We start from the raw sequence: 12,204 nt of genomic DNA, 5'->3' as shown, positions 1-12,204 counted from the left end.
CCCTCAGAGGTGTAATGAATGTGACATGAAAGGCTGTCTGAAGCGCCGGCGCCGGCAAATATGGGCCGACATCAGCACCAGTCGACAGACGCTGCTCTTCGGCTGGGGGCGGGGTGGGAGTTGTGAAAGGTGGCCTGTGTCTGGGCGGACAGGCGGCATTTATAAACCCACCGAGTTCCTGCTCCAACAGATGACAAAGAGCACATCTCTGTTGTGTGCAGACACTGAGGTAGCATCATGTACCAGATGGTGCGGTCTCACTCAGTGCGTGGAGGAGTCAGTAACGCAGGAAACTGGAGATGTGACAAAACTGAATTAATCAGACTTTGGGAAAGGAAATTGGATCATGTTTCTCTTGATGTGCAAGCAGAATCGGGTTGAGTCACTGACATGTGACGGTTGTACAGTTTGCGTGCTACGGATTTTAGTTTTACAAAATATTTCAACTCTTCTGATTGCCCGTGTGTGAACTGTTCATTTCCATCCCCCCTCCCACACACACACACACACACACCTACACACACCCAGTATGATTTTTTATTGCAGCGGGGTGGCCTCACTTTGAAATATGTTGAAAGATTCTACCTTTACTTAGGCCTCGTTTACTCTTCATTTTTAAATCTCCCCACTGAATAAACATCTTCAATTAAACACATAAAGGCTTTTCACACAGGGGTTTAATGCTATAACTAAAGCATTCGACTCCATCCTTCACACGAATGTTTTATGAAGTTAAACCACTCTAAAACGTTCTGGATTAACCGAGCGCGTAACAATTTAAAGTCGCACCCTCTGGCTCATAGTGGTGACTGATGTGAAAAGTTATTTAAAAAGGCTTTTTCTTTGAAGCGCTTCGCTTTGTCTGGTGGACATTCACAGAGAAGAGAGTGCTCTCTACTGCCTCCTTCCATTGAGGTTCACTCAGTGGCCAGTCATTGTAATTGCAAGTAAATTTCCTCCAAATCCAAGATGGCTGATAAGAGCCAAACTGTCTTTTTTGCGTGTGTGTGTGTGTGTGTGTGTGTGTGTGTGTGTGTGTTATTTTCTCAAATTTAAATCCAGGCTTGATAAGGACAGTATTGTGCTAAAATTAAACCAACACTGATCAAAATGTTTTTGTTTTCTGTGAAGCCTGTAATGGCCTATGGGTCATTTTATATTTATGGCTATATATTATAACGATTTTATATTTTTGAGCTACATAATTTATTAAGTGAGTGTACAGTTGCTCAAAATGAGTGAGTTAGTTTTTCCTTGCCATTGGGCATTTTTTTCCATACAAAGTCTAGTATTTCAGCCAGGCTATCTGTGCTGGTGTGAAAGTGAAGGCACTATAAATTTTACCCATTTAGTCTTGGTCAGGGTCCCTTGAGGGTCCAGGGTCCTTGTTATCTTCTTTGAACAGAGCTCGGTGTACAGTGAAAGACTAACATATATCTGTCTTCCAAAACTCCTGGGTAAATCAGCACAGACGTGCTGTTTTCGTGCCTTAAACCGCATCAAACGTCTCGGTTTCAAACGTGAACAGAAACGGGTCCAAAATCCCCCGGAGGAGTAGCTGCTTGTTCACCCGAGAGACAGAATAAGCTCTGAAAGCTGGTGGGATCATGAATATCTGAGCCGAAATCTGAGGAATAAACGCCCATTTTGGTGTAAGACAATTTAAACTGTGTGCTGGCTTTTCGATGAGCGTTTGACAGCTCCGGTATTACACGGCGTCTTGTGTGTGGTAATTGGTGACAGCTAGATGTCTCAGGAGCGGAATAGCTTTGAATAAAAATTGTATCATCCTCTGGTTTTAGAGTGGGGAATCAATTAACAGGTGCGCCGTCTCTCTTCATCATCCAAGAGCAAATCAATAACACTAATTATACATAATATTGAAAATGGTTCTCTAGGCTGACAGTTTTACACGTTATGCAAATATAATGTACTAGGATCACACAATGTTCCAGTGTCTGGAGATTTGTATTTTCTCTCATAAAACAGCATTTACAAAAAACATTTATGTTTTTAACATGGTCGAAAAAGAGCCAGGTCGTCACTTGAGTTTTTAGTTTTAGTTTTGAAGGAACGGTCAATTGCTTGAGAAGTAGATGTGTAACCATAGGTCCAGATGTCAAGGCAGGACGCTGTCTTAGGTTTTGGAGAACGAGGCAAGACTTAAGTGATATTGTTAAAGTGAAACATGATTTTTAGGTAATGGGGAAGAATTTTTGTTACTGAGTGATGCTGTCCACTTTCCAACGTAAAAGCTGTGATGTATCAGGCATCAGGAAGGCTCCGTGACAAGGAATTCAACTTCAGGCAGTTTTTTTAAATGCTATGTAGATACTAAATATGCTTATTAACTAAATTAGGCATTGCTATCGCTTAATTCCAAGCATTAGATGACCACAAAGTTCATATGACTGTAGTATGTGTCGAATCGGCATTAGGCATTGGTGACAGACAGCGGCCATCTTGGCTCTGTGATAGTTTGAGGCAAAAGAGTTTCACACGACATTTGATTACAATACAGCAAATAGAACGACTGCTTATGTCCGTACCTCGCTCACAAGTGATTTCATAATTGTTAGGCTGAAGAAAATAACTATTGAAGGAGTAAAAACATACAGTAAATAGCCACAATGACCAAAAGCTTATGGAGTGAATGAACCTCATATTCACCGCTGGCCCGGTACCAAACGAGGCCGTGAAGAGCCGGCGGTGGCTTGGGATTGCGTGTGAGTTTAAAGCATTGATGGAAAGTGCAGCACAGACAGAAATCAATATTTGCAAGGATGAAAATTTCTTCAGCCTCCAAGCTGGCTGTCTCGAGGAGCGCAGCTGCTGTTCTTCCCCGCTGCTTTCCACTCTGTCCCTTATCTCGGGGTAGAATCCTTCATTCACTCTGCTTACCCCAGAGCTCTTTATCATAGAGATTGAAAACAGAGGGGAATTGTCAGGAGGTGGATTATGTGGGGAATTATATGGAAATTCACCGGTTCTCGTGAGGACCACCCATGGGTTGTGCACTTATGCCACTCTCTGAGCTTTGACCTTTCCAGATCTCTTTCATTAGTGACATTGTGTGTATTGCTTCAGGTCTGGTGAGATTTTTCTTTTTCTTGTGAGAACTGATGTCCCAGCCACTGCTGATGTTACTCAGAGTTGATAAAAGATGGACGTCTTTACATCTCTCTTCCAGGATCCTTTGGTTCTTCTGGCTTCTCTTGTCTTCGGATATGTAGACCTCAAACCCTGAATCTTTTTTCTCCTTGGAAAAAAGACACGTGAGAAATTGCCTGTTGCTTAAACAGTGCACTGAATATGGCATGTTTAAGTAAAAACTACTGATACCATCATAGGACTATGAATACGAGGGAAAACTTGACTAATCTCCTCGGACGCATTATATAAGCTCAAATGTGGCCCCTGAATGACTCAAACTGAATGACTCAAACTAATATTACATCCACTTAGTGGACACTGAAAGTTTGCTGCCATCATTATGCTTGAGAATTGATTGAACTATCTTACAGGGAAACATGACCCTGACTCCTTCAGGCATACTTTCTCCTCAATCTGTGTCTTCAGATCCTAAAACTTTTAATCAGAGGGCGTTTTGGGTTGTCCATGTGGGCAGCTGCACATTTCCATTGAGGGCATTGATTTGGAGTCGGGGTTTATTCCATAGCATGAACCCATCCAGTCAGTGTGGATGGAAACCGGCTTCACTGGCCATAATAACAGCAGCTAACATTAAGCTTTTGAGAAGGTTTTACCGTGCTGATAGGGTACATTTGACCAAATATTACTCATTTCCCCCCAAACTGCCCTGCTACCTTTCCAAAGAAAGTAGAGCCAGCAGTTTGAATGGGAGTCTGTGCAACCTGTGGGCTTTTGGTCCAATGAAAGCTCAAAATAGTTTTGTGTTCTGCATTGTTTCGGTTTTCAAGTGTAGATTTTGTAAAACAACAATGTGACAATATTATTGAACATCTTTAAAGAAAAGGGACTTTTATTGGAGACGAGCCCAAAAAGACACCCTTTATATAACAGTTCCTCTTTACAATATTGAAGTTGCACACACTAATATTCAAATCATGAAAAAGGAGGTGTGGATGTCGGACAAGACAAGTCAAGTGTTTCTGCATCTTTGGAGTTGTCTGGAAGTTCAACAACGACTAAGCATCTTGACTTCATGAAGGTACATGCATAATATTTCTATTCTGAGTTTTGTGCTCCCACATCTTGAGTCTAACTATAGACTTTAAAAGCTCATAATCCATATGACATCGGTGGGCGGGCATGAACTTCTTGGTGCTGTAGATCAGCTCAACAAGGATGCAAATCCTTTCCTGCCTCGGTGTCCCCGTTTCCTGGACGACACAGCGACACAGCACCTGCAACCTATGCGGGCCACTGCATCAGTGAGGCAGTCAGTCTGGCCGCCACGGTGAGGACGTGAAAACCGGTGGATATGAGGACACGGGTAACCAGGATTGAGCTGGATGCATCCGCAGTGGCAGAATCCAGCTGCCAAAACACTTATGTTTCAACAAGCTTGTGAATGCAGCCATGCTGAATAAGAGCCCCCCCACACACACCCCCCCACACACACACACCCCCACTGCCTCTTACCCCTCATCTTCGTTAGCATAATCATGGATTTGTTGCTCCGTGCATTGAAAATGAGAGGGAAAGGCAAGGAAACTCTGTAGGAGGAACAAACAGGATAAAATAATCAGATAATCTCTGTAAAGCAACATTTACTGTACTTGTGGATGTAATTGCTGTTTTATTCTTAATATTTCTCCACAAAAACATTCCCCCCCCCAACCCCCTTCACAGCATATTTTGATTGCATTAGGCTTTGCCAGATCGTGTAAGTGCACTTTCAATCTACAATATGCCATTAGTAATTCTCATTGTATTATTCTCCTCCACACAATCCTCTCTGTGTACGCAATAATTGCAGACAGAATGGAATGCGTTTGGTGTTATCAGTGAAAATGAACTGGATTAGCGGCCTGTGAACTGGTACGACTTTCTCCCAGGGGTCGGAACTGTAAAATGCGTATAAATAACGATTTCTTGAACCGTTGCCCAACTTGGGAGGTCAGGATCGAAACTCGTATCCGTCTTCGAAGGATTCAGCAATCCTCCCTGAAAGCCACCTTTTCTTCTTTGTTTTCTGATGAAACGCCCCTCCCTCCTCCAAACAGCAGCTTCACCGGCGCCGCCTGTTAGCGCGCCGCGTCGCCTGGACGTCTTGCCGCGGCGGTGAGACATCGCTTGACTCAGAGAACTCACGCCGTGACTCCTGCCTTTTTCCCACAGGCCGACATTGTCCTGTGTCCCTCCAGCTGGTGTCTCCACCGCACACCAGATGGCTCTGATCACGGACGGCATGGAGGTGGCTGAGTGGTTGCTGCCGTCGTCCTATTGTGAAAACGGGCTGTTCGTTTGTCTTTGTGGACTTTAAATACTTGGTCCTGCACTTCTGAAGAAGTTTTGCCCTTTAAAACATAATCAAGGATAAAATACAGAGCGGTCGTCCATAGGCCCTTACGTGATTGACGGCCGTTTACTTAAGGTTGGTCGTGAGTTGCTGCCATGTTTCTCCACTGCAAAAAAACCCACAATTTTACCGCACATTTTTGTCTAGTTTCTAGTGTAAACATCTTGGTACACTTGAAACTGATTTATAAGTAACTTTTCAGCAAAATACAGGACCTTGTTTATTCACTTTTATTGTACTGGTTCCAGTTCACTTATGGAAAAAATGTCTTATTAATGAACTAATGCCAATGGAACAAGTACTTTTTTGTCAAAATTAAGTAGCTAATTATTGACCTAAAACAAGCTCTTACATCTTGCTGAATAGTTTACTTATTTGCACTATAAACTGAAAATACTTGATTGTTTTTTCCAGTGTGCCACTCCAACCTTTTTCATGGAGTCTGCTGAAGACTACTTTTCTCAAACTAGAAAAGCTGGATATATGCGATGATATGAAACAACCCAGACATCTATTGGCAGTCAATCTGCCCTGGAAAACTCAGCAACATAAAAAAAAACAAAACAAAAAAAAACAGTTGAAGCAGTTATGGTTGACTGATGATTGAAGCCCTCAACCAGAACAGATAAACAAGTATGTCTCGTGTTTGTTTTCCTCCATCTTGACTTTTACCAGCACAAATATGAGTCCGGACGACAAAATGACCTGGAGCTACAGCAGTACTGATGTGTTGTTTTTCTTTTTTTTTTTTTTTTGTATCTTATTTTTTGGGGTTTAATCAAAAGAGAAAACTGTAGACACAAATAAATATCAACTCTGATGATACAGATGGAAAATGTGTTTCTTCGCTTCACTATTTGATCCATTCCTAAAGGCTTTGCACTTTATGCCTGGAGTGGTGTGCGATCAAATGTATAACGACCGAATCAATGCGCTATAATATTTATAACTGTATCGGCAGAGTATAAAATGAACTTGCTAAATCAATGAGAAGATAAGGCGGACATGTTTTACAAGGCATTAGACGTGAATAAGAGGCTCACAGGGAGATGCTACCAAACCTTTGCTGTAAATTTATGTGGATCTACACGCTGGTCGTTGGACTCCAGCGTTTCAGGTGAGTATATTTACATTTTAGCAAGTACGCTGATGTCCGTCTTTGGGCTTTTCTTTGCTTTGCTGGTTATCAGTTTGTTGCAAGTAACAGGAAAAGAGGTATTGTCAAACCTTCAAGTATTTACTGAAGCCGAAGAGGAAGTATCGACGGCTCTAAATGTGCAAAACAAAACCATCCAGAGTCTTCCCTGCAGCCAGTGCTGCCTTTCAATAATTTTAACAAAAGTTATGTTGAAATATGCAATCGACCGTTGCCTGTTTTTTAAAATGCATTTTTCTCCACCCCATTGCTACCAGTATCTAATTTCCTAAAAGTCAGTCGGAGGACTCGGTTCCGAACCGGGGAAAGATGGACTTCCCCCTCCAGGCCTGGGTTCAGTTTCTGCCTCCAGCAAGAGTCCAGCTACCTTGTTGTCTTGTTCATGATTGATGGCATGAGACGGACAGGTGGACTCGGGCGATGCCGACGCTGCTCTGCTCTGGTCTGCTGAAGTTAGAGCTGAACCTGAAATGGAAACTTTATTGTTGTTTCTTTTTGTCAAGAGAGAATCGAGGAAAGCCGCCGCCGCCTCACATTAACAGGAATTGAATGGTTTTGGGCGTCTCATCAAAATACATGTGTAGTTTCACCTTTAAAAGTTTATTTTTCCAGGTCTCCAACCTGCTGGAGAGACTTTTAGTCAATTTGGGACAAGGAACATATCAGAATCCCCCAGATTTGATCTGAGTCGTGCTGTCATGAAAACCTGCTCATTTGTCACATTTTTTAACATATTTAGGGGTTTTGGAGGCGTCTTTAAATTTTCCCAAATGCTTTTACTTTAACCTAATTTTTATTCAATAACGACTGACACTGCGTCATATCCGGCATGTTTCATAATAAAACTGAGAAAGTGAATTATAATAATACATTTCTGGAACTGACAAGCCAAGTTTATGACATTACATGACGACTACTGGGACGCAAGCTGCGTCTCCACTGACCGTAAAATCGCGCAAATCAACAAAGAACCCATGTTTTTCAATGAAAGGTTTTTGAGATGTTTTTTTTTTGGCTGTATCAAAAAAAAAAACAAAACTGCAACGAAAACACTTTTTTCGCGTCACACGAGTCACGTGATCGACAACCGGATGTAACTACAGACAGGAAGGTTTTCCACACACTTGTAATGGAAACACAGCTTTAGATACAGACATGGCTATAAAAAGAACATAAGCTCATCTATTGATGCGTGTCCTTCATTTACAGACGCTGTTATGTTAGGATGCTTACAAAACAGCTCAAGTTTCCAGTTCAATACATGAGCAGTCTAGACAGACTTGGTTTGGACTCCCGCTATGATTACAGCCTTTATTTTGTCGCTTAACATAATTACATGTTATGTTGCCATAGCTGTCAAAACTCTCCATCCTCCAGCCCCAAATGCCAATATGTGACGGTTATTTCTTATTATATTTTTGCTAACTTAATTCTATTATTTTTCTTTGAACTTTATCAAAGGCATAGAAGAAGAAGGGGAAGAAAGCACCAATGTTTTTATAGTGAAAATTAAAGTCTAACTGGAAGGAGCAATCATTTTCCTGATCAAAAGAGTGGGAAAATTGTAAAATGTCTCTGAGACATCAGAGGGTCTTATTCAAATATTTCTTTTGATTTGATCACAGAAGGATAATATGTTAATCATGAAAAGGAACAATAGTAAATCTTAAAAGTTTGGGGATCAAACTTTTGCAGTTGTTTTGCTAATAATCTGATTTCGATAATGAGTCTTCAGCCAGTTTACAGTTGTTGTTTCGTTCAGCTCGATCGCCTGACATGAGCTCGTTTCCCGCTCAACTTCGGCACGAGTCTGGCCACGCTGCTGCCGCAGGGGCTGAGAACCACGTATTTCACGGGACCCTCAGTGAAGCAGCTTTTACGTCCCTGTTGTTGAGCTCCCAGGAACGCAGGTGAACTGAATGACTGATCAAACCTCTTCGCGGGGCCGTCTTTGAGTGCACAGAAACATGTCGCGCCTCGCGAAAGTATTCGCACTCCTTAAACTTTTCACACTTTGCCAATCAGAAACTTGAATGCGATGGACCGATACAAAGTGAGCTGGAGGGGGGAAAAATGCGTGGCTTTCAAAGTGAAAAAGTGTGGAGTGCATTTGTATTCAGAGAACGACTTTGGGCAGTTTATGCCCATTACCAATCCAGCTGTTTTGTGAAAGCCTCAAATTTGGTAGATTGTTAATGGGGGAAAAAAAAACCAGCATCATGGAGACCAAGGAACACAGCATGCGGGAGGAAGTTGTGGGACCAAGAGGTCAATGGTGACAATCCCAAATTTACAAAAGAGTTGTGAGAAAGCCATAATTACTCTGAGCTAATTCAAACAGTGCATGTCGTCCTAAACGGTGCATCACCACGTTGTGGTGGCAAAATGATGGAGGGATTCTTCTCTTCAGGAAGGAGCTGGAACATGACCTGGATGAAAACCTGTTAGAAACTGCAGGAGGCTGAAGAACAATCACCCAAAACCTGCAGCCAGACTTTAGTTTGTAGGAAAAGCTAACCTACACTGTCAAATCATAAGCAGAGGAGTTTGAAGATGTTTGGAGGCTTTTGTTGGACTTTTTTGGAGACATAATTTATTCATAATCGTTGGGCTGTGATGTGCAGTTCCACCTGGTGTTTAATTGCTGCTGGCTAGTCTGAAGGAGATGAGGGGGGGCTCGAAGGCGGAGCTACGTCCATCCAGGTGTTTTGCACAGCTGAAAGGTTGCCACGGGAGATTACAGTATTTCCCAAACATGCACGAAAGAATCGAAACAACACTCCAGGTAAGGTATGTTTTTGACGAGGGAATAACATAATTGCACGATTTAAAGCTCAAAAAGTCGATGTTACATCACACAGCCCCTTTTTGTAGCTCCAAATCCCAGTTCAACTACAAATATTTAGTCTGCTTTACTTCATTTTCACCAAACTTTCTTCCAAGCGCCATTGAAGGCAGCTTCAGAACCGCCAGATCTAAGCAAGTGTATTTGGATGGCCCAGTCAAAGTCCAGGCCCATCTTTACATTTTAACAGAGCGAGAGCCATATTGCAAAGAACCGGCTTCAATTCTAGCCTTGTGGCTTAAGCAAAAGGTTGTACACAGTATTGGCATACCAATTAAAAACCACATTTCAGTTTTTATCACAAAATTTAAAGTCTGAATGCTTTTACAAGGCAGCGTATGTGTAAGAATAATTCATAGTTTTAGGTGAACCATAATTATTAATTAACCTTCCAAAACCTCTTTATTATGCTGAGTGGGTGGCCTGTATTTTTTTTTTGTTGAAAGATTCATTTCAAGTGCTTCCATTAAGATCCAAATTGTCATTAAGATGTTCTTCAGTACTTCAAAGCTTTTACGACAAAAGACGTGAAACGTGACTCCAGCGAGTGATTTGATACTTCAGGCTGTTGAAGGTCCAGCTGATAAGGGTAGCTGAAAAATGAGCATCTGTTAACATTTACAAGATTATCATAATTTGAAGAAATTGGAGCCTTGATTTTCTTTTTTCTTTTGACAGCCCATGTCCCAGATTTTGAATTCAGATAAGGATCCCGTCAAGCCGCTCAGACAGACAACAGCGGCAGAGTAATATGAGTTAAAGAAATAAAGAGGAGGAAAGAGACGGTGCTAACCTTGAAATCAAATCCAGTTGGGTCTCTGCGGTTTTCCGGCACGGCCTGCAGACCGCCTTCTCTTGGAAGACGGCCAAGAACTCGCTTCGCATTTCCAACGGACGCGCTGTTTCCCTGTGAAAAGAAAACACAATTCTCACCGTATTTTTATTTATGACCAGAGCGGTTCTCTGGGACAGGAGCGTGCCTCCAGGTTGGTGGAGGTTTTTGCAAGTTTCTCGTTAGCGAGCAATTTCAGCCCCCGTCCATCGCTTCTGGGATCAGCTTTAAAAAGTTCCCTGTCTCGGTAATAATTCAGAGACTTACCGGGAGGAAACCTCCGTGCTCCAAAACTGTCTGAAAGGTTTTGAAATGAATCTTAATCACTTCCAGAGGGGCGCGTTGACGGCCGCTGTGCGACCAGTAATTTAACGACCAACAATACTCTGGTCTGGGACCAAAATGGATGATCACGCACTAACAAAGTAATACAATAGATAAAAATCTTGACTACATCGATGAAATGTGCGGTTTTGTTACAAAGTGTTCCCTCTGTAAGAGGATGTCGTGATGACCTGAGCAGTGAGAGCATTTCCCTTCGGACGCTTGATAATGACGATGGAAACGTTGCTGCACGTTGCATTAATCCCATTCCTTGGTTGTCGTGAGGAAAATCCAGCAGCTGTTTGAGCCTTTAATAGAAAGGCCCGGGGCATGACGGACCTGCAGTGCCGCTGACCTTGAATTCCATCTCGTCTTCCCTCCACAACATCGTCATCATCCTGTTGCTGTACAGTGTTTCTGCCAGATCCTTAATTTCTTAATTTGTCATTTTACCCTCCCATCTCTGAGATGGTCGGTTTTTCTTGTAGCGGGGATCAAGTAAGCTTGATTTACACTGGTACCTCAGGTACACTTTGATTGTTGTGGAGGCTCTAAAGATCATCTAATGAGATTCTCCTGCCATGTTTGTTGCACTGAGAGTGAACCTGAACCGCTCCGATCTCAAATTGGGGATACTCAACGTGTTGGATTGTCTTGGGATGAGATCACGCAATCTGGGGTGTTTCACAAGGACCTAAAGAGAACGGAGCCTTTTAAATCAGAAAGCAAAATGATGGGGATAAAACGCCGGAGAATCCAAAAATAGTCCACAAACTGTCGCCGAGGAGCGGGTGGTCGGTTCTCCAGCGCCTGAGTGTTTACCGATTTTGGTACTCTGAGCCTATTTATCTGCGAATTTGTTCACTGTGTTCCCCGCTGATTCCAGTTTTTGTTGTCTTCTCTGACCTCTCCCGGGTTTCCTCTCATCGAGTTTGCCCACTGACCTCAGATCAAAACCTAGGATCCTCTGTTGTTGATTTTGCGGCACAGCATCTGGAGAAGATCCGCTTCTGGCCCCTCTGACGGCCTGACTTCCCGCCCGCCCTCCGATGTGAGATCAGTCACCCCTGATTCCTTCGGCCCTCTAAACCCAGACTGCACCCTCCTCTAGCGCAAAGACCCCGGCTCCAGCATCCCACCCTGGCGGATTCTCTTCATCTCAACCAGTAAGCCCGTTCCAGTTCTCATTTCACCTGTTCTCACTATCCACTTACCTCTCGTCTCTCCCCAGCCCTCAGATCACAGATGATCCGGATCCAGTAAGAGACATAACTCAAACCTCATCAACTGTCCTGTCATAAAATACGTTTGTATTTATCCGATTCCTCCCTCTCTTGTCTGTGTTCTGCATGTGGGTTGAGCGAGTCGCATCCAACATGACATTAGCGTGATGAGTGACCCTGTCAACTTTTAACATTTTGTAGCCTGAGCTTCTTGTTTGTAACGCCCCAGTTAGGATTTTGTTTGGAATAAAAAGGAAGAAAAACGAGGTTCAAACACAGAAAAACAAAACAGCTTAAGTACAGTCGTCACGAAACAGA

The 12,204-nt window shown here is 42.8% G+C and overlaps 1 long non-coding RNA gene across 1 annotated transcript in view; it reads left to right on the top strand.

Annotated features, from left to right (window-relative positions):
* LOC129366031 (uncharacterized) overlaps positions 1-11,960 on the top strand; it is a 44,785-nt gene extending 32,825 nt beyond the window's left edge. Inside the window, exons 2-3 of the long non-coding RNA XR_008606576.1 lie at positions 11,654-11,829; positions 11,895-11,960. This is a non-coding gene — a long non-coding RNA (uncharacterized LOC129366031). The remainder of the gene's footprint in view (positions 1-11,653; positions 11,830-11,894) is intronic.
* Positions 11,961-12,204: the final 244 nt, after the last annotated feature.

This window comes from Poeciliopsis prolifica, unplaced genomic scaffold, assembly GCF_027474105.1.
Source record: "Poeciliopsis prolifica strain line A6 unplaced genomic scaffold, Auburn_PproV2 SCAFFOLD001, whole genome shotgun sequence".
Classification (NCBI taxonomy): domain Eukaryota; kingdom Metazoa; phylum Chordata; class Actinopteri; order Cyprinodontiformes; family Poeciliidae; genus Poeciliopsis; species Poeciliopsis prolifica.
Note: the sequence above shows the minus strand (reverse complement) of the source record. Positions and strands in the feature narration are given on the sequence as shown.